Source organism: Eumetopias jubatus, unplaced genomic scaffold, assembly GCF_037043125.1.
Source record: "Eumetopias jubatus isolate StellerSeaLion01/CBP00866 unplaced genomic scaffold, mEumJub1_p1.0 scaffold_7, whole genome shotgun sequence".
Classification (NCBI taxonomy): Eukaryota; Metazoa; Chordata; class Mammalia; order Carnivora; family Otariidae; genus Eumetopias; species Eumetopias jubatus.
The window spans coordinates 6,883,847-6,909,504 of record NW_028274813.1 but is presented as its reverse complement, the minus strand read 5'-3'; the positions used below and the strand labels follow the sequence as shown (position 1 = coordinate 6,909,504).

Sequence of the window (25,658 nt, the reverse complement as noted above, 5' to 3'; positions counted from 1 at the left end):
CCCCCCCCCCCGCTCCTTTGGTGCCTCACTGGTCCCATTTTGCAGATGTGGAAACTGAGGGTCATTGAGTTTGAGGGCCCATCCCATGGACCCGATGACTGATCAAGAGCATTTCCTAGAGTATGTCAGATTGTTCTTTAATGGTCCCACCAGGCTAAGAGCACCCCCATTCTGCAGACAGTGGCACTTGCCGGCTTCCAGCCAAACCTCCTTCCCAGCCAGTGCCTCTTCATCCCTGGAAAGTTTCTGGGAGAGCTGAGGATCACAGCTCACAGCAGGTAGGAACAAGACAGCTATATTTTCTCTTGGTCATGTTCCCAGATGATCTGTCAGAGAGCACTTCTTAGAACAAATGCAGAAAGCAAAATAACTCATACCGTCTTTCTAAAGCCCTCAGGAAGCTTTGGGGTGACATTTCAACTGCCTCATCTCTTGATCTCGGCCCTTGTTTTTCTTTAAGCATCCATCGTTGGCCGGGCACCAAGGATACAACCAGGTATGGACCAGGAGCCCTAGGAATGCAGAAGATTAAAGATGAGAACACACATCCAACACATGCACACTCTGTCCAGCCCTGGAAACAGTGGTCTCCTGGGGAAGCCAAACTGACCTGGTCACTGAGAGTTTATGCACACACACACACACAGTGCAGTGTAAGGCACTTCACTTTTTTGCACACGTAACTTCATTTATCCTCATTATGGCAATTCCTCTTACCATTGTCTTTGTGAAATGGACCGTCCTGGTGTGTGTAGATTTGTGTATTCTTCCATTTTCCTCACCAGGTTGTGCACAAACTTTCGACAGAGGTGCCCTGTCTTATTAATCATGACGTTCTTGTTTATTGAATCACCCAACAAGTGGTCATCAAGCATCTAGGATCCACCAGGTTTATGCCAGGCACAGGAGAAGAACAGGCTTCAGAACACACTTCTGCAAAAATAAATAAGTGTATGAACAAGTGAATGGTTTGTTGCATGCTGGGCAGACTAGGGGAAGATGCCAGGGGTGGAGATGCCAGGGTGGAGCTCTTAGCCTGGCCAAGAGAGGAGGTAAAGAGACTGTGCTTGGCAGAGCCAGTGAGATGGGCACTGGAGGTGGTCAAATGTGTACGGGGTAGAAGCAGAGTCCAGATCTCCATGAGGAGCCACAGAAACATCAAAGACCCAGTCACCCCTCTTGCCACCAACATTCACAACTCTGAACCGATGGCTATAAGAGTCCATGACCCATGTAGGTCATTTGAACATTACATAAGCTCATGCGTGGAAAACACAGCCTGGTGCCTAGAAGGTTCCCACGAAAATCTAGCAATTATTAAGACTGTGAGTAGAGCCGCAACAAGGAGTCTGCTTGCTAGCTTAAGCAAGAATATGGAAATATGTGCATATACTTAAACACTTTGATAGTTGAACTAAAATGCAAAAAAAAAAAAAAAAACAAGATAGAATGATAATGACCAAATCTATCCTTTCATGATTGCCACTCTTTCCCATCTTCTGGGAAAAGTCTTTGTAAATTCTGCAAGAGGCCCCTAGCCTATTATGAGAAACCTTCCATGGTGGCTGAGGACTTTGGCCTGCCAGGCTTCCTGAATCACAGGGGTGTCCCTTGTGCTCCCCACTTCTGCCTGCAGCATCTTCTGTGGGGGCAGGTCTCCTCTCCTGCAGGGCTGATGGCCAGAGCCATACAGACCCAGTTCCCTTGAGCTGAAGAGTAATCCAGCCCACCAATTATTGGAAATTAAAGCCAGGTAATTTGAACCCATCTGCTGGGTGCCTGACCACAAACCACCTCTTAACTAACCCCGAGCTGGATCCTGTTACTCCCCCAGTGCCTGCCCAGCTTCATTACCACGGCCATGGGAAGGGAGGAAACCAAGAGGTTACCGGGTCTTCAGTTAGCGCTTTGTCATTAGCATGGTTATTACCCAGGTCCTCCCTCCCAGGAGACATCAAGATACAGGAGCCAGGAGAATGATTTGGTAACAGGACCAGAGGTTCCCAGATCTCACCAGATGGAGTGGGGACCTCATCAGACAGGCTAGCAAGGGGTGGGGGGAGATGCCTGGCAGGTGGGTGTGGGCGGATTCCAGGAGGCCAGCCTACAGCTTCTTGCTGCAACTCAGTGCTGCTAGCTCAGATGCTCCAGAGATGGCTGTCAGGGGCCATTACAGTGACTAGGCAAAGTGTGGACGTTGGTGTCAGGCAAGTTGGGTTTGAAAAAATAAATCTTACTGCTTACTGTATTTTAGGAACTTTCTTAAACACAGAAGTCTCAAGTTTCCTGACATTACAGTGAAGAGAGTCCTCCATTCCAGCGAGAGTTCATGATCAATAGATTAGACTCTCTTTCTAGGACAGAGCAGAATTGGAAGTCTCCATCAATGTTGAGTGGACCTAGACAGCATCATAGAAGCCAAAAGAGAGGGTTTCAGCCATCTAGGGTTTGTGGGGTCTCAGGGGCCATCAAGCCCATCCGTGGTCTTCCTATACTCCCACATCCTCTCTCTGAGGGTGGCAAGCAGCCGTGTCCCTGTTCCACAGATTGGAAATCAACTCTCACAGAGGTTGTTCCCTGTTCAAGGAAGCACACGTGCTGGATGGAAAATCCACTGCAGAGATGCAGGTGTATCCAGACTATCTGTCGGTGACAAGGGAGTAAATACACAGCAGAGTCTGGAATGCAGATAAGGATGATATGGTCCCTATCTGTTTGCATCCCATCCCATAGTGTTAGAGGGGTACATGGGTCCTCGACCCTGTAAACCTCCTCTGGGTAACATATTTGTTTCTTGGGGAAATCTTCAATACCAAGTGGCTATGAAGGGTCCTCTCCCAAATGTGATGACACTTTCAACCACCTTCTGCAATTTTTCCCTCTAGAAAACAGAGCATCTTATGCTGAAAAGATGACAAAAGTCCATTTGACTTCACCATGGCAGAACTACAAGAGTTTTTGAACTGAGATGGCATTGCTCGTGGTAATCTGACAGGGGGAGAATAGCCAAACAGCGACTCTGACTTCCAGCATCTTACCCACGTTCTGGTGTAGTGGAGAGGGCTTTTCAATGTATCAAAGGGGATGGTATATATTTACACTTACATCTTACGAGCTTAAAATAGTTTTTAAAGCTTATTTATTTATTTGACAGAGAGAAGTTGAGAGAGAGAGAGAGAGAGAGCACAAGCAGGGGGAGCGGCAGGCAGAGGGAGAAGCAGGCTCCCCACTGAGCAGGGAGCCGGATGCAGGGCCTCGATCCCAGGACCCTGGGACCATGACCTGAGCCAAAGGCAGACACCACCTAGGCACCCCCATGAGCTTAAAATAATGTCAAGTATAACATAAGATCTTTCTAGTTTCTTCCTTCCTTCCTTCTTTCTTTTTCTTTCTTTCTTTTTCTTTCTTTCTTTCTTTTTCTTCTTCCTTCCTTCCTTCCTTCCTTCCTTCCTTCCTTCCTTCCTTCCTACCTTCCTTCCTTCCTTCCTTCCTTCCTTCCTTCCTTCCTTCCTTTCTTTCTTTCTTTCTTTCTTTCTTTCTTTCTTTCTTTCTTTCTTTCTTTCTTTCTTTCTTTCTTCTTTCAATGATTTCAAGAGTCAGTGGGAAGAGGACTAGAGGTGCTGTTAGTGTCCAGCTTTAAATAAGCCACGGCCCTGGCTCTGCCAATGCCCATGCCAGCACCACATCTCCGGCCTCTCCTTGGTTGGCATCTGCTCTGCCCCCCTCCTTGGTGGTTGTTCCTCAATGTTGACAAAGTGTGTTCCATCAGCTCTCCTAGAAGGCAAAACCTCAGAGTGACCAAGCCCAGGAAAGTGAACATTTTGATATCAAATATGGACCAGGCTTTAAGCCATTCTTTTTAAATTCCTTCCTCAGTCTCCTGCATCTAATATTGAACTGTCTCTTGGAGTGCCTGACCAGTGGCCATTTTCTACTTGCAGGCCCCGATTGATGGGAAGCTCAGCACATCACCAGTGCATTAGATCCACTCTCCTGGTAAGTTTTGGAGCTACATGAGTTAGCTTTTGCCCATCTTTCTTTTTTTTATTATTTATTTTTTTGTTTTATTATTTACTTATTTATTTAAAAAATTTTATTTTATTATGTTATGTTAATCACCATACATTACATCATTAGTTTTTTTTTTACAGTTGAGATCTCTCTTTATTTTTTTTATTTTTTATTGTTGTGTTAATCACCATACATTACATCATTGGTTTTTGATGTAATGTTCCATGATTCATTGTTTGTGCATAACACCCAGTGGCCCATCTTTCTAACCTCACCTCACCTCACCTCACCTCTGTAAGCGCTTTGATCTCCAGCCACATTGGCATTGTCCTTAACAATGCTAGGGTTTGTCCAGCCTCAGTGCTGGTGAATGCGGGGCTCCCTGGCCCAAGGGGGAGCTCTTGGCATGGCTGCTTAGTCCTGCCTCTGGTCTCAGTTCAGGTGGCACTCTTCAGGGACACCTTCCCTGACCACCCAGCTGCAGTGGATCCTCACCTCACTGCCCCTGTCACCTCCAGTCACTCCCTATCCTGGGACCACATCTTATTCATTCCTTTCATGGCACTGACCACAGTATGAAATGATCTGATCGAAGAACACGTGTGTTTTACTTGTGTGTGATTATGTACTCCTTACATACATGTCTTTGTGTGTACCATCATGTACTCTTTATGTATATGTTTATCTGTATGCTCTCATGTACTATTTATGTGTATGTTTACCTGTGCACCATTATGTACATATATATGCATGTTTACATGTTTACCTGTTTGATTATGCACTATTACTGCATGCATTTTACCTTAGTATTATCATATACTTTTAGGTACATGCTTACCTGTATGTGATTATATACTGTTTATGAAGATGTTTACCAGTGTATACCATTTTGCACTATTTACGTATGCACTTACCTGTATGTGATTATACACCATTTACACACATTTACCTTTGTACTATTATGCACTATTTATGTACACACTTACCTGCGCATAATCATGTACTGTTAATGCGTGTGTTTACCTGCGTACCGTTATGTACCGTTCATGCACATCTACCTGTGTGACGATGTACTGCTTAAGTATGCATTTACCTGTGTCCCATTACATAACTCTTCTTCCAGAATGTAAGCTTGGGGGAGAAAATGTGTGCCCACCTTGGTCACTGCTGCTTCCTCGAGACCTGGCAGAGCACCTCCTGCAGGAACACTTGCCAAACGAAGGGATGGCAGATTTTGTGTGCTGTACAGTGACCACTACTGAGACCAAACATCTACCTCAAAGCAATACCCACTACTGTTCATGGCCATGACCTTGAGATCAAATCTGGTTTCTTCCGTCCTTGACAGCCCGCCGGATGTTGTAAGCTTGGGACTGTGACATTTGAAAGCAGAAATCTAGTGTCCCCAGTGCCTGCCGTGTTACAGCTGAAACATCTTCATTTTCCTCATAGGAAAATCCCCTTTCAGATTCAGCTCAGCTACCATTTCCTCTAGGAGGAAAGTCAACTCAAATTTAACTCCTCATTCCAGTTTCTTGGCATCTTTTTGAGGACTGTATCACAAGCTCTACCATCTTGTTCTCCCTCTGGGCTGTGCTCACGTTGGATAGGGCTGCCTCTGTGTTTCTCTAGGCCATTGATAAAACTTCGAGTGGAGGATTAATTCATAAAGATCCCACCAGGGTGATCTTAAAAGTCAGTCACTGGGTCTTGAACTCTTCTGAGATCACTAGAAGAAAAAAATGTCCCAACTATTCACAAAGAGGTAATCAGGGTGCTGCGGTGCCTGGGTAATCGGGGTGCGGTGGTTTTGGCTCAGATCGTGATCTCAGACGACCAGGCCCAACGCTGGGCTCCGTGCTCAGTGTGCAGTCCACTGGAGATTCTCTCTCCCTCTCCCTCGGCCCCTCCCACTGGTGCTCTCACTCTCTAAAATAAATAAATAAATTTTTAAAAAGTAAGAAATAAAAAGTGGTAATAGAAGTGGGAGAGATCCTCACACGCGTATGGTTCAGCCACATCATTCTTCAAATGAGAAAACTATGGTCCAGAGAGAAGCCAGTCGCATGTGGAGGGTAAGGTGAGGGGCAGGTGACTGGTGAGGGGGGCGTCACATTGGAAGCCTGGGGTCATGCCCCACAGCAGGGGGGAGTGACCCTGCCTTTCTGGTCCCAAAAGGACCAGGGTGGAGGTGGGAGCAGGTTTCCTCTCTTGCTGCAGGCCTAGAGAGGCACACCCAGCCAGAGCACCACAGCACCCACAGCTGCCTGGAGGGAGGGTATTAGGAGCCAAAGATCAGAGGTCAGAGGGTCTGGGTGAATGAGGGGCCAGCACTTTAGAGTGAACGACAGAGACAGAGGCTGTAGCTAACAGAGGCCAGTGCCAGAAGAGGCCAAATGGCTGACTCTCTACCACCTAGGAGATGCTGGTGGGCCTCTTGCAGAGCCCTGGAGAGAGTGTAGGAAAGAGAGAGTCAGGAACTGGAATTCATTAAATCCCTAGCCTCATCTTAGAGGTGGGGAGCAGGAAATGTGGGTGTGGAACGGTTGGTGAACTCAGCAAAGGGGCAGTTCTGGGGGATGCTTGAAGGGGAAGAGGTTGAGGCCAGCAACAGAGTACAAGAGAGAGCCCATCAAGTCAGAGGGCCAGCAAAAGCAAAGACGCAGCTGTGGGTGGGCTGAGGAGGCCTGAGGGACAGCGTGGAATATGGCCGGGAGGCTAGAATCTTCGTCCTTTACCACACCTGCTGCTCAGAGGCAGAAAGCTCACAAATTCTACCCTTCCCTGCAGTGATCACAGCTTGAAATTTCAGCCAAGACTTGAAGAAAGAATTTAGAAGAGGAAGACATTCATTCTTCAAGATGCTGAGGGAAAGGTTATTGGATTTTGTTTTTTCATCTTTAGAAAGCAACCTGTAAAAAGAGAGGATTGCTGGTCAGCCCCCACTCCAGCCCCACTCCCGATTATCCAAGCACAGCCCGTTCCTAGACAGGGCATGTTCTCCACGTCTGTGGCCCTGGCTCTGAATCCCCAGAACCCCAGCTGGACCTCTCCAACAAGGTGGGACGTCCGTGAGCAGCGGCGTGGCCAGGGACCCATTGTGACCCACTGTGGTCACTGAAGCCAACCTAGCCTCAGTTTCTAGATCTGCAAAGTGGGTGTGATAGTTCCCTCCTGAGATTATGTTTCTTAAAGGGCTCTCTGAACTAGGAAATGCTCCATGAGTGAGAGGCCAGGTTCCCCACCTTCTCTCCCTGCCTGCCTCTCCATCACCACTGTTGAAACACCAGTTCTGGGAAGAACAAGAGAGAATAAACATTGTTCTAAAGCAAAGGTGCTAGACCTTGGGAAGAAGTAGTAGCTCATTTAATTCTCACCATTATCCTGAGAGGCAGGTATTACTCTCTCTGGAGATGAGAAAACCCAAGTTCTAGGATATTCTGAACCTTGCCCTGTTTCTGCCCTTCTGCTTGCAGAACAGAGAGCTGGAGCCACATCTGCCTGCCTATGTCCACCCCGTCTCCAGTCTGTTCTACACTGGAAGATGTTTGACAGAGCATCTTCCTTGTGTGTTCATGAACAAAGTCTGCACCCAGGAGGGGGAGGCCCCTTCTCCTGTTAGCACTGGGACCTGTGTAGGCACCATCCACGCAATGTGTCCTAGAGCTCCGAGGTAAGCTGTTGATGTCCGTGGGGCAGAGGAGAAAACCCAGGGGCAGGAAGGCCCCCTGGCTTCTGCTATGTCACTTAGCTAGAACACAGCAGAGCCAGGATTTGGTCCAAACCCATATGCTCTGTCTCCTCTCCCAGCACTCTGCCTGACTTGGAACTTGGAGACAGTTGGGGAAAACAGTAGTGACAGAGGCAGCCAGTCTGAGTCCAGCCAGTGATGAGACACCATTTGCATCCAGGGAGGGAGAAGTGGTGCTGAGCCTAGGGATGGCTTTTCAGAGTAGGCGGGGAGGGGACTGACTCAGGAAAGACAGGTCATCCTTAGAAGGGAGGCCGGGAGCCGCAGAGTAACTTGGTGGTATCTACTTGATAAGTGAAATATGGACACACATAAAAATAACACATTTTAAGATACAACATACAAATTTGTGTGAACGCAAGACTTGAGATAGACCAGTGTTACATCAACACACCTAGCCTCAAACCCTAGCAGACCCCAGCTAGTAAGCTGGGCCTAAAATTGACCAGAGAGGCACAGTGCACTGTCATCAGGATTATCAATAGTGATAAAAGTGGCACCACTAATTGCTGATAGAATTAATATTAACATTTTAGTGTTAATATTAATTGTTGGTCGTCATAGTCTTAATAAAAACGTCTTTGAGGAGATCTCTGGAGGTGGTAATCGTCTGGATATGTTCCCTTTCTTCTGTGTCTTGCTCCCGGTGTTTCCAGGTGCTGAGGGCTGGACCTCACCCAGATCCCACCAGCCAGCCTGTTGGGGCCTGGGTGATGCCCCCAGAGAGGACCGCTGCCCCGGGGCAGCCAAGCCCGACACCATACTTCACAGTAAGGGCGGCGGGTGATGTGCAGCGTTTCCCTGCAGGCACAGTTCTATTTGCCCTTCAAATGAACCCAGTGGACATATTTTCCAAACTTCTCCTTTAAGAAATGAAGACTAGACCCTGAGGCACTGGGAAGGTTGCTTTTACTGATTATCAGTCACTGGGAAATGCAGGATCCGGGATGTCAACCCCGGGCATAGGTCTTCCCATTCTGCGCTTCCCTTACCGACCTAGTGATGCATGGACAGAGTGAGCAAGGCCTCACATGGTGCCATTGTGTTGTCTAAACGCCTACAATTAGCAGGTTTGTCTCAACTCACTCCCTCCCCTGAAACTCCCCTGAAACCCGGAGCTCAGCCACTCTGCCTCCCCAGGCAGGTCTGCACGTGAGTGTCTCCTCATCGAAATTGTCCAATTGCTCAGCTACCCCACTGGGAGCCTCGTACTGGCCATGCTCCCTCTCGAACCTGCGGCCTCCCGTTGTGTGCAGGCGTGCCCCGTTGCCTGACACAGTCATCAAGTGCGGGATGGGGCCCACATGTCAAGCAGTGGGGGTGAGAACAAGCAGGAGCTTTGGCTTTCCTAGAGTATGAAAGGACACTGAGATTGATTTGGACGGGATGCATTATAAATCTGGGTGTGCATGGGAGGGGGCTCAATGAAAAAAGAAGGAGGCAAGGACAGAAGAGAAGAGAGAGGGAGGGAGGGAGGGAGGGAGGAGGGGGAAAGACAGAAGAGAGAGAAAGGAGGGAGACAGGGAGGGAAGAAGAAAGGAACTCAGAAGGAAGGGGAGGGGGAGTGGTAAGGACGTGAGGGAGAAAGAAGAGAAGGAGAAGAAGGGCAGCGGGGAGGAGGGGGGGAGGACAGGTCTCCGGTCCCCACTCTAGACTGTGGCCTCCAGTCCATTTAGAGGGTGGAAGAAGAGAGCCCAAGACCAGAGAGAAACAAGGCAGTGGGGCACTTCCTCCGCAGGTCACATTGGAGTGTGTGGGTGTGTGCGCGCATGCATGTCTCCGTCGGAATGTGCCTGCGATAGGTGTGTGAGAAATGATGTATCGGTCATCTCCAGACCACCTGCTTCCCTAGCCCTGCACATCTGCGCTCAGCAGTAGCCTGAGGGTGAACTCAGTCGCTCCACCTGCTGCTGGGGGCCCAGGCCAGACCTCCTCGTCCTTTCTATAGGATTGAAGGAACAAAACTGCCTCCAAAGGTTCACTTCTTTTGCCATCCAATTGGTCCATCGTGCTTCTCTTTACTCTTCTGTTGAGGTCCGGGGACAGGGCATGAAGACCATTTCACATCAGACCTTGTGAAGGCTGAAAATTCCCAGCTCAAATTTCCTTTGGTTGTTACAAACGAAGCAGAACAAGGTTCAGCCCACTCCTTCTGAGCCCTGTCCCGTGCCTTAGAGCTTTTCTCAAATGCTCCAAGTTCAATAAAACCCCATTCCCCGATTTTAAAAGTCATGTGCGTTTTAATGGAAATTTAATCCACGTTCCTGATTTATTTACAATTAAATTATCAAAATATTATTTTAACAGTTGTTTGATATCTAGGAAAACTTTTGAGGTCTTATTAATATGATTTTTAAAAAGCCAGAAACTTTGTTTGGTTGCATGTAAATAAGCCCAGTGGAGATGAGTGACTTTAGTCTAGAAATGTCGAGGCATCTGACAGGGGTTTGGAAACAGCCGAAGTTCTCACTGCTTTCCATAAGAACTACAATCAGACCCACAGAATTTTCCTTTGTAATGTTCCCAGCAGCCCTTAGTCAGGCATTCAAAGGCCACCATTCATCCTCAATGTGTCATCAAAATCAATGGTTGTTTTCTGTGGGGAGGAACAGCGACTGACATTCAGTGGGTACCTTGGGCACTGTGTTTGGCACTTCAAACACTAGACCTCCTATCATTGCTTCTGACAGCCTGATACCATGAGCATCACGAGTCTATTTCACTGATAGGGAGGCAGCAGCTCCAGGAGGTTAAGTAACCTGCCCATGGTCATCTGAATCTACGGGATTGAAACTCAGGGCATTTAGATACCGAAGGGCTCCCCTGCCCACGTCACTGTACCGCTTCTCCAGGGGCAGCCAAAGCGTGGTAATGAGTAATAGGACATCCATAGTCCCAGTGAGACTTGCATTTGTTTGGAGCTTTACAAGTGTGCAAATGTCTTAAATAGTCATTGTGGGGCTTCCAGGGGAGAAGTGTGTACATAGAACCCAGAGCAACCGAGTCCTGACAAAGCGGTGATATTTATTTTAAAGCTGATAACTGCTATTATCAATTATTTCACTGAATATCGCTGTGACTGACAATTATTGCACTGGATTCCCCCCAACACCTTGTGATGATTAACCACACTTTGAAGCTAGGGAAACCAATGAATTGAGAGCAAGCAAGCCAATGACTCCTCCTAGCATTCGCAGGGTCCAAAAGGAGCGAGTTTATCAGCCCAAAGGGGTGCACCCTCCATGTGAGCTCCCAGCAGCAGGTTCTGAATCTGTGCCGTCTAATTTGGTAGCTACAAGCCACGTGTGGTTATTTAAATTTCATCTTTAATTAATTAAAATAAAGTTAAAAATTCCATTTCTCAGTTGCACTGGCCGCATTCCAAGTGCTCGGTATCCACCTGTGGCTGGTGGTTCCTGCAGTGGACTGCACAGAGAGGGAATGTTTCTGCCCTCACAGAAAGTGCCAGGGGACAGCACCAGGCTGAAGGATCCCCCGCTGCACCTGTGTGGTCACTCTGTGGTGTGGACAACTGCCCTCTTTAGCCTAAGTCCTTCAGGGAGTTGCTGTCCTGAGCATGGGAGTCCCTGGGGCCCCCCCACCCCCTCCTCATTGGCAGCCCGGCAGGAATCAGGATCTGAATAGCTGTGGGGAGGCCAGGAAGGGCAGCCTCTGGAGCGGCTTCAGTGCTGCCGGTGAAGCCCAGCAGCCCCTTGCTCTGCCCTGCTGTGTTTCAGCTAATCTTCTGCAAAATGGAGGAGGGGCCCTGAGGGGAGGAAGAGGAAGACTTCTGGAAGGTGAGGCCCAGCAGGGAGATGAAGCGGCTGCCACGGAGGCAGACATCTGTGCCCAGACAGATAGAGTTCCACAGATATGATCTTTGTTACTATCCCTGTGAGAGATAAACAACTTGCCAGAGCAGCGTGCAGGAGGAAGTGCCCCGCTGAGAAAGTGGTGCGCAGAGGCCAGACGCTCAGCCCCTGCGGTCAGAGACCCAGCCGAGGAAGGCGGGGGAGGGGAAGGAGGCAGCCCTGCACAGCACAGGTGACAGGAGTCACAGGACCCAATGCCACAGATGTCAATAGAGAGAAAAGTGTGAGCGTTGGCACATGAGGGGGCAGAGGATCTGCGAGAAAGAAAGAAAAAAAAACATCAGAAGGCGAGAAGGTGGTAATGTGCATGTTTAACTCCGTCTCTTGTTATATATCAAAATGAGGTATATCTTGAGGGTAAAGATTTATATCCCCAACCTGCTGCTTATCAACTCTACAGTGCTGAGTAACTTCTCTAAGACTCGGTTTTATCATCCATAAAATGGGAAATCTGTATTAAAGAAAATTGTAAGGGTGTGGCAAAATTCCTTCTTGAAGCAGCATCAATAACTTCTTCCATGAATCAGATTTAGATGGAGAATGGACAGAAGGAAGGAGAAATGAATGGATGGATGATGGATGGATGGAAGGAAGGGAGGGAGGGAGGAAGAAAGAAGGAAGGAAGGAAGGAAGGAAGGAAGGAAGGAAGGAAGGAAGGAAGGAAGGAAGGAAGGAAGGAAGGAAGGAAGGAAGGAAGACGGATGGATAACTGGATGGATGTATAAATGGAAGGATGGATGGATGGATGGAAGGAAGGATGGATGGATGGGTGGATAAAAATTCTATCAAAGTATTCCTTCTTGACCAATGGTATCTGCATGTCTTTCTCTTCCAGGAGGCTGGGAGCTTTTCCAGGAAAAGGGCTAGGTCTGATTCAGTTTTATACCCTCACGAGCAGCACGCAGACCCAGGCACATCTGCTCAGTCAAACTGGAAGGAAGGAAAATAAGGGGAAAGACAGAAAAGGAGCAAGGGGATGCAATGGGAACATATATTTTAAACCTAAGTTATTTATACGTGGCATTTTCATTAAGACTGTGGCCATGTGAAACAACTTCAGAAGATAAGGATATCTTGAGATTTGAGTTTAGGTTTAGGGTAGGGTTGCAAATTAAAATACAGGACACCCAGTTAAATTAGAATCTCAGAAAGCCCAGGAATTTTTTTTTTCTTAGTGTAAGTATGTTTCATACATTATTTGAGACCACATGCACTTAAAAATATATTGCTCATCTGAAATTCAAATGCAACTGGATAACTTGTATTTTATATAGCAGCCCTAACTTAGGAAAGAGGGAAAAAAAATAGGATTTGTGCTTGTTATTAATCCATGCATATTTGAGCACATTTTACCAAAAAGCTACAAAATGGGATTTGGAGCAAAACTTTGGTTAATAATAAAGGCCTACCCATTTCCCGTTTGCTCATCTTAAAGACATCTTCCCCAAGGACAGCCCAATCACTTAGTCAAATGCATGTAAATCATCCTAAACGCAGCCTGTGATTCCTCACACTGGTTAGGAACTTCTGGAGAGACTTGGAACTTTTCTTAAAAATGGGAATGTCAGAGCGAATCTGCATTTACAGAGTGAACGAAGGTGTTTAGCATGCAGTAGGATGGACAAAACGAATCAGGAGACAAAGCACTCGGTGGCTGACCATGTCTCAGCCACCCTGGTCCTCACCTTCAGTAGCACCCCCACCTAGAGGCAAAGCGGCTCAACAGATTTCTCTGAAACAGGACACAGTTCCAAAACCATCCGCTTTGATTTCGGCTCCAGCATGCCTTCACCCATCCGTCCTTTGTCCCGCATCACACTTGCTAGCATTATTCTCCTCTGACATTTTTACCTAGACTCTACATTTCTCTACCACATTCCCACCCAATACAGGCAGTTATTTTTGAGTTGGTCTTTTTTTTTTTCTCTGTTATTACACACTAAATACCTCCCTGTTGGCACTGATTCCCATTGTTCGTGATAATCCAGCCGATCTAAGAACCCCATTTTTTTTCCCGTTTATTCTAGGCTGTTTTCCCCACGTTGTCATTCATCAAGAGGGGTTCATCAGAGAATTCCTCCTATATGAGGAATAATTAAAGGTACATTTTCCTTTTGAAGAATTAGGAACAGTAAAGGCACGCGTTTTTTTACAATATAATGTATTTGTGTGGATGTATTCGTCTCCTCTACCAACTCCCTTATGTTATATTGCTTTTTCTGGCAATATTTGATCCCATAAAGCCCTTTATTCAAGACACCTCTCCTTCCCATTCTGAAATGATCTCTCTCGAGAGTGGCAGTGATGATACAATAGGATTGGAGTTGCTATTATTAAAAATTACTACTTTTTTTGACTATGTTGCTTCTGTTACCCAGTGGGATTTTGATTCCAGACATTCTTCTTGCTTGACATCCGCTGGGGAAGTGATGAAACCATTCATTATTTAAAAGTTTGGAAGCCACAAGAACTACAGTATCTAACCAGATTGGATTGACTTTTTAGCTCTTTTGATTAATAATTCATAAACCTGAGGATATGTGAATTGGGTGAGCACTAACCCGCTAACAAAAGGAGAGTAGGAGATGAATGTTAACATGGCTTCTGTGTTATTTTACTTAACACTTCAGACCAACAAAACAAACCCATGTGTCATGGAACCTGTTTCATAGTTTCAATCTACAATCAATATTTCATGATTAATGGGCCCATATGTTCACACCGGGCCCCTGCAGTACAAAATTTGCACACACATCTCTCATGTGATGATGTACAAAGTGCCATCTCCGAAAAGAAAGGGTTTTGCTTTCTCTACCAAGAGCTCATGTTCAACTCGCTTTCCAGATTATTTGGTTTTTAATTTTTCCTTTCTGGATTTTGTAAAAGGTAGGAGTCTTGATGGTACCAAATAAGCCTTTGGCCCTCAAAATGGCAATTTACTCTCCCAAACCATTGGAGTTTCTGCAAATGGCAGAGCGTGGAGGGTTATGCCACTTGCAAATGACACATATTTTTTTTTAAACCTGGCTAATACCATGCACTGTAAAAATTATTTCACTTGGCATCTGAGGACCTGGTTGTGCGCCTCTGCCTCTGTCATTTACTAGGTGTGTGACCTGGGTCAAGCAACTGCTTTCTCTCTCTGAGCTTCATTTTCTTAATCTAGTCCATGATGAATAAGACCAACCTTTTGGTAGTGCCGTGAATAATAGAACAAGATTACATAAGGCACCTACACAGCATCTGGTTTATAGCAGTGCTGTCCTCATTCATTACTTTAATATGTGTGAAATGTTAAATAGTATTAATATTATTAAAGATTAAATATTATTAGCATTATTTAAACATTTTATTAGTCAATAAAACAATATTAAGCCACCCTGTTCGTATGATGTACAGTGTATTAAAAGCACTTTACAAACTATAATGTTTTAAAGCAACTGTAATAAAGAATCATGGTTAGTTATTGCTCAGCATTTAAAGTGATAGTGACGGCACCACTTTCATGTAGAAATGATATAAGTGTCTTCCTTCTTGGAAAGTTCATCTTAAGAGAATTCGCTTAGTAATTTATCAATGCGGCATATTCCAAAAAAAAAAAAAAAGGCAGATGAAAGAAAATTCATCGTAGCAGTTTTCTCAGAAAACTCCCAACTTCTGATTGTTTGGGGTCGATTTTAGCTTTTACCACGAAGATTTCACATCCAAGTCCCTACTTAGGAGAATCTGATAAACGGACCTGAACATTTCACAAATTCCAGGTTCAAACAGATTTAAATTCCACAGATTGCAAACAGAACAAGGGCAACCTTTAAAACATCCTGAAGCCGGAAAGCTCACACCCCAATATGCCGTATAGAAGCCTCCGGCTTTCAAACCCAGGCGCTCCTGCCTGCCTTCTTCGAGGATGACCCCTCCAAGGCGTTGAGAGGCAGAGGGTTGGGTTTGGCCTATTTAGTTCGTCAGAACTAAAAACGGATTGTCTTTTTCTCTTAGGAAAAGCAACACCATACAGGAAGACAACTCAATTTTGAATTTAGTGTAATTATTTACAAGTGCATAAACTCAAGTCTGACTCTTCCTCCTCTATCAATCCTAAAAAGGAGTGATTGCCTTCTTTTACATTCTGGTCCCTGTGGCTAGTGAGCTAGAAGGGGAAGAAGGATTTCTAAGTCAACCTCCCTTGGTTTTCTAGGATATCCTATTCCTAAAATTTCTGCTCTTAGAGCTTTGAGGTGAGGAGTGGCTCCACAATAGTCTTTTGCCTGGATGATTATCTGAGCATCTTTAAAACCACAGGTTTTGTGTTCTGGAGGGAAGATGGGATTTCCAGACACATAACATTTTCTTGCCTATTCTTTTTTTTTTTTTTTAGGATTTTATTTATTTATTTGTCAGAGAAGGGGAGAGAGCAAAAGCTGGAGAAGTGGTAGAGGGAGAAGCAGGCTCCCTGCTGAGTGGGGAGCCCGACGCAGGACTCGATCCCAGGACCCTGGGATCATGACCTGAGCCGAAGGCAGACGCTTAACGACTGAGCCACCCAGGCCTTCCTATTCTTATACTCAATCTTTTCTCCTTTCCCTAAGATTAGAAGCACAGAAGCCAGGGCCATCCTACACTCTCACCAGTCTGACCTCTGGCGCACAGAATTAGAAAGAACGGTGGATGGAAAACTGTGAATCCAATTCCCGAAGAAGAGAAGGGGCTGGGTTTCCCTCTGTTTTATGCAATGGTGTTGATGGTATCTGTTGACGACAGCAGGGTAGCTGGCACCTTCTTCCCTCAATTGTCAGGTGCAGAGACAGAAGCCTGGAGGGGGACAGCATGTGATTTGCCAAAGTCACACTGTATCTGGAAGCACACCAGTGTCTGACCCTGGGCTTCCTCCTGCATCCCCAGGCCACTGGCCTCCAGGAGGAAAAGGAAGCAAGCATGTTTGGGGCCCCCTGCCAGGAGCCAGGTGATGCACCAGGGACATTCCTGCCGTTGTCTGATTTCACATTTTCTATAGGGGCCACTCTCTCAACTTTTGCTGGGCTAGGGTCCTTCCTCCTCTTCTGGACCTATTTTGGGAATTACCCCCCATACCTTATGCCCCAGCACTGGGAGCTGCCTGCAGGGGCAGAAGGCCATCTTCAACTCTCAAGCAGGATTCTGCCACTGCAAATACCAAGCAGCATTTAACAGAAATTACCGACATTTGTCTTGGTGCGAGTTTTTTTTTTTTTTTTTCCAACAGGGATTAGGAAGAGCAATCATCTCCTGCCTCTCATCAATTACTTTCTTCCATATCTTTTGCATTTTCCCGCAGAACCATTTTGCAGGTACAACAGAGCGATCTTTAGAGATAATCTGGTGATTATTACAAATTCAGCCTCTCACGCTACAGGCATTAAGAGATGAAAATTGCCTGAAGTCCACTGTTGTACACCCAGTCTGTACCTCTGGACTCCTGTCCCGAGGTGAAAATGCAAACAGAGGAGATATTTAGAATCATTTTGACAGTTCATAAAATTAAGCAGGGATTAGGGATTCGCTTTTTTAAATAATGCCAGAGGGTGCACACTATGGTAATCATATCATCCTGCAACAGGTCCAGTCAAAGTTGAACGGACTATCTAGGAAGAGAGACAGCAAAAAAATGTCAGGTTATTAAATCTGCCATGTATCAGCTGTTGAAAATCCATTTTTTAAACCTTAAATTAAACTGCCTGCCTAATGGAGACACTAGCCCCAGCCCCCAATACCAATTGTCCCTTCTCCCGCGTCTGTTCTGTTCAGACAATACATGCTGTAGCTTCAGTGTCCATGCGCGTGACTACATCTAGTCAGAGGGGATGATTGTATAAATATGCATGTAGTACAAATAGTTTAATTTTAATTGGGACAGAGTAGCTGATGTTGAAACCATTTGCGTAATTTTGAATATTGGATGTGATATCAAGCACGTGACTGGCTCTAGTAGATTAAAAAAAGAAAGAAAGAAAAGTTCTCATTTTAATTGCAGTATAGGACAGAAGCCTGAGGACTGGATCATATGCCAATCTTACCCTAAGCGCTGTATCATTTTGACCAATCGATTCCCTTCCCAGAGTGTTATTTTCTCTTAATGGGAGGATTTTAAACCAAATGAACTTTAAAGTACTGTTTTGAAAGATAAGTGATCAGATTGTGCTTCATGGGGCCAGAGAAGAGCTCTTGATTCTCAGCATCAGTCAGAAAAGTGTAGGTGAGGCTGCCCAGTAACAAATACTCCCCAATCTCGATGGCCTCACCTCATGACAGCTTATGTCTTGATCCAGCTTTATGGCCACAAAGCTCAGTATGGGATTTCATCCAGGGGTCTGGACCTACAGAGACCCCATCTTGTAGTTGCTTTATCTGGATTTGCCACGGTAGGGAAAGAGACTACTCTAGGAGGCTGAACATAGAATCTTCCACATTTTTTTCCAGAAGCATCAAATGCCAATTCTGCTCAATTCCATGTCCAGTTATAGCTGGATGGCCCTCCCTAAATGCAAGGGGGCTGTGACGTGTGGTGGAGAAAGGGGAATGTTTGTCACTTGCCATCATGCCTGCCATTATAAAATCATAAAATTTTCCTCTCTTTGATGAAAGAACAGGAAATTAACACTTTTAACCTTTAGCTAGGGACACAGCTAGACCTTGACAGAAGAGAAACATGTAAGCTCACGGCAGGTCAAGTCTGGCCCAGAGTCTTGGAAAAGTGGTCTTGAGTTTTTTTTCTCTTCTCAAGCTGGGTTCACATTCCCAGCACCAACTGTCTCTATCAGCACCCATTCCCCAGTGTCTGCTGGGATCTCAGAAGTCATGTCAATGTCCAAAAAAAGAGCTGGAATCACTTAAAAAATCAATTTGATATAGGAAAAAAGGCATCAGCCTTTGAGTATGACCTCTAACCTTGCAAATAAGCTTCAACTTGCTGTTTTAAATATACTAATGTACTTCTTGATTTTTTTTTAATTTATTTAAATTCAAGTTAGTTAACATAGAGTGTATTATTACTTTCAGGGGTAGAATTTAGTGATTCATCAGTTGCATAGAACACCCAGTGCTCGTTACATCATGTGCCCTCCTTAATTCTCATAACCCCATTTAAATATACTTCTAAGTGCACACATGCACACACACACATTACATAAACTCATAAACAATCAAAACTGAGAGTTGAGAGTATTCTGGGTCAAAATGTTACAAAAATTAAACTCTTTATTCCACACCTCTGACACCACCTCAGAATTCATGCCTTTCCCGCCAAGAATTGTGGAGAATGATGACCTGAGGTTTCCTCCCAGGGAGAGAACCTGGGCCCCATTAAGAACATTCCCTACATCTGGGTAGAGAGTCCTCATTGTATTTGCCCAGTGTAATTCCAAAATTGGTAAGGATTAATGTAATGGGTGCTTCTTAGTCTTCTCTTCTTCAACAGAAGTGAGATTGCTCCCCAGCTGCTCCTTTCCTTCTAATGTACTTGCATCATTGTGGAGGCAAGGTCACAACTAATTCATATCTTTATTGAGGAAGAGCTATCTTCAGACTTGATATATTGATGAATATGAGCTCCAAGATTTTGAGTCTGACAGGGGGACTTTAGAGCAAAAGTCGAGTACATTGTACAGGAGTCAAGGACGAAGGTTTATATTTGGGACCAATGTGGCAGATGGTGATAGACTATATTGTTGTGAAAGCGTTTTCTGTTCCTTCTAGCGAAACGGTGCCTGTGAAAAATATCATCCTTCCCACCAGAGTTGTGCCAGCCGTGGTCACATGGCTTGCTTTGGCCAAGAAAGCGTGTATGGAAGTGATGCATGCTGGTTCTGAGCAGAAGTTTCCAGAATCGCTGTATGTCTCTCCTCTCTTTCTCTTCTTTAAGAGTATCTGACCCAAATCTGAGGAGGGCATGCTGCACAGCCACAGAATCCCTAGGAATCCTGTGCTGAACATAAATATGAACTACAGATATATCTTTGTTGCCCTGAACCACTGTGGTTGGGGATTATTTGTTACTCTTAGCATAACCTAAACTGACTGATACAAATGGTTACTTTTTATGGAGACCACCACAGATTTCCCTGGATTCAAACCCTTCCCCTCCATCCAAACCACCGTTACTTTGGTTCAGGTCCCCATTATATTTCTTCTTGAGCTTTGCAAAAGTACATTATCTGGCCTTTCTTCCTCTGTTCTTGTTCCCCTCTGTTCTATTATCCACATGTACTCATAGTCATCTCTGCAAAATACAAAACTCGGGGCGCCTGAGTCGTTGGGTGTCTGCCTTCGGCTTGGGTCGTGGTCCCGGTGTCCTGGGATCGAGTCCCTCGTCAGGCTCCCTGCTCAGCAGGGGGCCTGCTTCTCCCTCTCCCTCTCCCCCTGCTTGTGTTCCCTCTCTCGCTGTGTCTCTCTCTCTGTCAAATAAATAAATAAAATCTTAAAAAAAAAATACAAAACTCATCTTCTCCCTTTCCTCCTTAAGACCCTTCAATGCCTCCCTGTTGGCTTCGGAATAGAACCCAAACTGCTCCCTGTTCTTCCAAAGCCCCTCCTTATGCAGCCCATGCCCCTGAGTCCTCGTCATTCTTTCCCTTTCACACGGTCTGCTCTAGCCCTCACCCACAAGCCACAGTCCTGCTCACCTGCCTCCACACATGCTTCTCGGTCTTCTTCACTGTCTCTCTTAGCTCAATTCTTTCTCACCCACCAAGTGGCGGCTCATGCTTTGCCTCCTCTGTATGTCTTTCTCTGTCCACCCTTCCCTCATGGGCAGTCTTTTTTTACCCCTTTCTGTGTTTCGGTGGCACTCTGTGCCTGCAGCTCTCCTGCCCTGCTTGCTTTTGGGTTTTGTTTTGTTTTGTTTTGTTTTTTGTTTGTTTGTTTTTTCTGTCTCTTCTAACCCTATTGCAGAGCCCAGAGCACAGGAGACCCTCCGTAAGGGAGAGGAATGAACGAATGAATGAAGTACAGGAATGAATAAACTAGTCATCATCTCTCCTGGTATACACAAAGGTTTTAGCATGCAGGCCATGCTGATGCCAGAGGGATGCGAAAGGAATGGCAACAGCCCTAATCAAAGAGGTGAGGAGGAAATCCCAGGTCTCTCCTGCACTGTCCTGTCTTTCAACTCACTCTCTGGCAACAATCTTAACTATGGATGTAGGGAGTACCCTGAAAGAATCCATTCCCCTCCCCCTTCCCTCCCTTCCCCCTCCTCCCCTGCAATAGCCCGCTGCCTTTTTTCTAGTTACTGTCCTTCTAAGAAAGAGGAGAAGGGTCAAGGAGTGACAGACAGGATAAAAGGGCTGGAAAGGGGCCCTCTGGGAATTCAGCACACTGGGGCCATGTGGTCCGAGGAGGGCAACTCCGGTGGGTGACTTAATGTGTTTTAAATTATATATAAGGTCACGTGGATGCTAATCAGCAAGCAGCTGTCCTCTCTCCTCAGAAGGTCAGGGCCTGAGAGAAAGGATTACCGTGCCTCACATGAGAGACAGACTGATCAAATGTTATTCCTTGAGATTCCACCAGGTATCTAAGAGAGCTGAGCCCTGAACGTGCTGAGGTTTCCTCTGGTCAGTGCCACAGAGCAGAGAGGAGCCGGGCAGAAGACGCCCTCCACACAGGACCTGAAAGACACAACCCACGTGCACATTTGGTCATCATCGTTGATGATTAACTGTGATGTATCTGCAGTCTGTACCTCCAGCTCGGGTCCCACCATGTCTGCCCTTTGGGGAACTGTGGCACTTTTCTGTGTCTCAGTCTCCATCACTGCAACACGAAGGTGCTAACAGTAATAAGCTGACACATTTAAGGAGCACATAGCGTGTGCCATGGTTCTACTCAGTTTATCTCCCCTGCACTCCATGAGGAAGCTACTTCCATTATCTTCAATTCATAGACAAGGAAACTCAGAGGGGTTATTACGAAAGCCAAGACTGGAAAATCGGAAACTGTCTGATCCTACCCCAAGCCCTAAACCACTGACAACCATCTGACTGTTTCTGTGAATCCTCCTTGGCTAAGCCCATTCACACCCATCCACACCATACCTGTAGCCCCCCGGGCCAGTGCCACCTCTACTATTTTACCACACCTGAACTGTATAATGTACCATGTTCTTGTGTTATTTCTTGTTTCTCTTTCTCTTCTCTAGAATGCAAGCTCCCCAAGGGCTGGGACCTGTTTTATTCCCAAATGTATTCCCAACACTGAAGAAGAGCCTGAGACTAAGTAGGTGTTCCATGACTGTTGAGTGAATGGAGGACACTGATGTCAAATTAGAAGTATGACCCAGCGTGAGGGACTCCATATAATCTCCCAGAACCCCAGGAGAGCCCTGGAGTGTTACCCATTCCCCAGCACCTGACACCAGAGCTCCCATCAGCGGTCACCAGCAGTCTTCAGCCTTGACGGTTTGCACCCTTCAGCACTTCACTCCAAGAGGCTGGGTGTGAAAACGCTTGAGGGCAAACAGCCAGCAAAAATGACTGCTATTATTATTTTCCTTGGGGCTGATTGGGGGAGGGGAGTATGTACGGCGTCTAAGCTCCAGACCTGAGCTTCCCTGAAACGACGGCTGAGTCTGAGCTCACTGACACTGCTGTAAGGTGTCAGAGGGAGAGACATCTCCCACACTGAGAAGATCAGACTCTCGGAGACCTTCCTTGGCCCACATGTGAAACCCAATACCACCAGCGACACAGGCACCCTCCTCTTGCTTGAGAACAAACAGCAGAATGTTCCATCGTATTTGATGGGAGGAGAGGGAGGAGGAGAGTGTAAATTTCACTATGAATTGATAACACTTAGTCAGCCTGCTTCTAAAGCAAGGGGTTTGCAAAATTTCCCTGAGGACAAGCCTAGGAAATGTGTTGACCTGGTTTCACACACAGGCAGATCTCCAGATCTGAAGGTGGGGTCATCAGCAGCCACTGAAGAGGACACAGCCCTGTGACTCTTGTCATCCCCAGGATGCTGACTGCGGGCACCAACTACACGTTGTAACGGCAGGCTCCCGGGGTCGTTGTCGGGGTCAGTAGAAGGTTTAAGTTAACTTTTGGAGAAGTGATCTGGAGGGACATACAGTCTGTTTTACACATTAGAGGTCACAAACCTCAATGCCTATCATACTCAGGTAATATTTAAAAAAAAAAAAAAAAAGGAGCGAACTGGAGTGATATGCAGACGCATATCCTGTCTAAATGGGGCGGAGGCTTCTCTGCTCCAGCCAGTCTTTGGTAGGAGAAGTAGGGAGAACTCTAGTTTTTGTCTTGTTTTTAATTATTATTACTTTTTATGAGACAGCTCCCAATCTTTAACGGCTGTCAACTAGAAAAATTTCAAGTCAAAGGAAGGAAAAGTCAGGGGACAGCAGGTGATGCTTTATTGTACTGCTAAGCTGTACTGACACTTCACACTGGTAAGCTCACATCATCCCGTGGAACTTTCTCAGAGCAATCTATCCATCGCCCCTTGCACAGCTGAAGAAGCTGTGGCCCCAGTGGGTAAAAATTACTTGCCAAAGCTTACCTGGTGAGTTAAGTGACTGAGATCATGAACACACAGGTTGCCCCAACCACAGTCATCCTCTTTCTCGTTCACAAGGGAACATTTTCTACTCTCGATGCCTAACAATGGACTGATGGTTTTTGTTAAGTAGTGAGCTCCCTGTTGCTCTGAGCAGTCAAGCAAGGTCTAGATAACCTTTTCCCAAAAATGTTAGAAAAGGCAAGTCTCACTTTGATAGTGAAATGAGACCAGATTATATGGAGGATCACTTTTGTCGCTCTGACTCAATATTTTTCAAAGCCCAGTAGGCTTTGGCAGAGTAATCCTTGTCCGATAGAGTTAGTTGGAGTGGAATTTAATATGAAGAGTCTACCTTGAATGCAGAATTTTTATAGCCAAGGACATGATAAAAGTTTCGGTGCAAAGGTAGTATATTAACTCCTAATGATTTGTTTTTGTTTTGTTTTTTTTAAATGGAGACTTCCTTGCTGTTCTCAGTCCTTTGAAGTATGAGTCTATGGATGCATAGAGAGTTCACCTTACCGTTTCCAGTCTTGTAAATTGATGTCAGTGGTACCAATTACACATACAAGTAGATGACAGCCTCTTAGAAGGAAACCAACAATACATGTATACTGTATTTTATATTGAAATCACTATAATTATTATTTCTAGAAAATAATGTGTCTGAATAAGGTTGACTAGAAAATGAATCATAAAACAAGATAATAATATTAAAGAGACCACATTAAATTATTTCTGGAACAAGGTGAGAGAGAGATAACTAGCTTGCTACACAGACAGAAATAGCTACGATAAAAAGTAAATATATGCAGCAATTTTCAATATGCATTGTTTTTTTTTTCCACATTTGCTAGTTAATTCAATCAATGCAACCAATCTGGGCTTTGCTTTGGCCTAATTCACAGAGAGCCCCGACATTGTGTTAAGGATTTTGATGCCAGGACCTTAGTTATTCCTCAAAACAATTATGTGAGAGAGGCATTATCACTATTTCTGTTGCTATTCATATTATTCCCTTTTGAGGGTGACAGTCCAGAACCTCAGAAAGGTCTTATCAAAGCCTTAATCAAAGGCACTTGGCTGGTTGGTTGTTGAACTGGCCCTAGGAACAGCATCTTTTAACAAGTCCTACCTCTCCTTTTTTGATAACATCACACTGTACCAGAAAAGAAGAAACATTCTTTTATTGAATTTGCTAGTAGTTATACATGGATTTTAAGGCCAAACCAATATACAGAATAACCAGGTTTAACGGGACGCTGAGACCATGATGAAAGCTGAACTGACTGATTCTCCGGAGCAATGCCATCTCCAGGTATGTATGGGATCAACTGTCTCAGATCCTGAAAAATGCTCAAACATCTCTTAAAACTACAAATTGATTATTTTAATTGACTCTAAGATGCAAAATTTTTGCGCTCTTAGGCATTCAAGGAATATTATTGAATGAAGCAAACAGATGGAAGACGATCATCATTCCCCAGTGAGCGTGTAGGAGAATCTATGTGATGGAAGGACAAACCCAGGCCTCATCCTTCTGTGCAGGTGCCGTGTGTGTCAGCCAGACAAGGAGACACAGAGAGCAACGCCTGGGAGGGCCCTGAGTGCAGGCGCTTCTGTCCCGGTGCAGGTGGGCTGGATCACAGTGTCCACCCACCTGGAAGCTCCCAGATACCCCTATGATGGGGATTTTCCTGAGGCCTCCTCACATGGACATAATCAATTATTAACTCTTTTTGCAACCCCTCTCCTGTCTCTGGGGGGATGGGGGTAGGGCTGAAAATTCCAAGCTTCTCAGCAGGTCTTGGTCCTTCTGGTGCCCAGCCCCCACCCAGGAGCCATCCCGGAGCCCCTCCCCCTGCTCACCCACAGAGTCACCTCATTAGAACAAAAGACATTCTGTTCACCCAGTTTTTGTTTTTACAGTAGGCCCCAACACTGGACTCGAACTCATGACCCTGAGATCAAGACCTGAGCTGAGATCAAGAGTGGGGCACTTAACCGACTGAGCCACCCAGGCGCCCCGAGAGATGGCATCTTAATTAAAGTATTCTCCTAAGCATCACTGAAGATCTTACATTTGGTTTTATTTTTACTTATTTTTAAAATTTTCCCTGTTCCTTTCCATTAAAAAAGTACATATAGTGTAAAATGAGGAATAAATATTGAAAACAAATAGTTTTTTTTAAAGATGATACCTCTTGATTCAAACAGTCGCTGGCACGATAAACATTTCTCCCTCCCTTCGTTTGTCAAGTCTGTTAGCAAAACATTTCATCACGATATTAAAAATATGTCTAGAAATAAAGATGAACGAAGTCTATCACCTCTCGCTTTCCTACTCACCACCCACCTGAAAACATAAGAGAAAGGAGAAAGGAAAATGCAACAATGGGATTCTTTCTTTTCTCCATGGTCCCTGATTACCTGGCCATCGGAAAGGAAGACGTGATACCTTAGCTTCAATCATCTGT

The 25,658-nt window shown here is 45.5% G+C and overlaps 1 long non-coding RNA gene across 6 annotated transcripts; it reads left to right on the top strand.

Annotated features, from left to right (window-relative positions):
* Window positions 1-13,590: 13,590 nt before the first annotated feature.
* LOC114204680 (uncharacterized) lies at window positions 13,591-25,360 on the top strand. 6 transcript variants are annotated; one of them, XR_015768458.1, is made up of 5 exons: window positions 13,591-13,735; window positions 19,363-20,727; window positions 21,178-24,499; window positions 24,610-24,814; window positions 25,111-25,360. It is a non-coding gene; the product is annotated as an uncharacterized LOC114204680 (long non-coding RNA). The 6 variants fall into 6 exon arrangements; XR_003608224.2 differs by lacking the exon at window positions 13,591-13,735 and having other exon boundaries at window positions 18,655-20,727; window positions 21,178-21,882; window positions 22,545-24,499; XR_003608229.2 differs by lacking the exon at window positions 13,591-13,735 and having other exon boundaries at window positions 18,655-20,727; window positions 21,178-22,683; window positions 24,422-24,499.
* The last annotated feature ends 298 nt before the right edge of the window (window positions 25,361-25,658 follow it).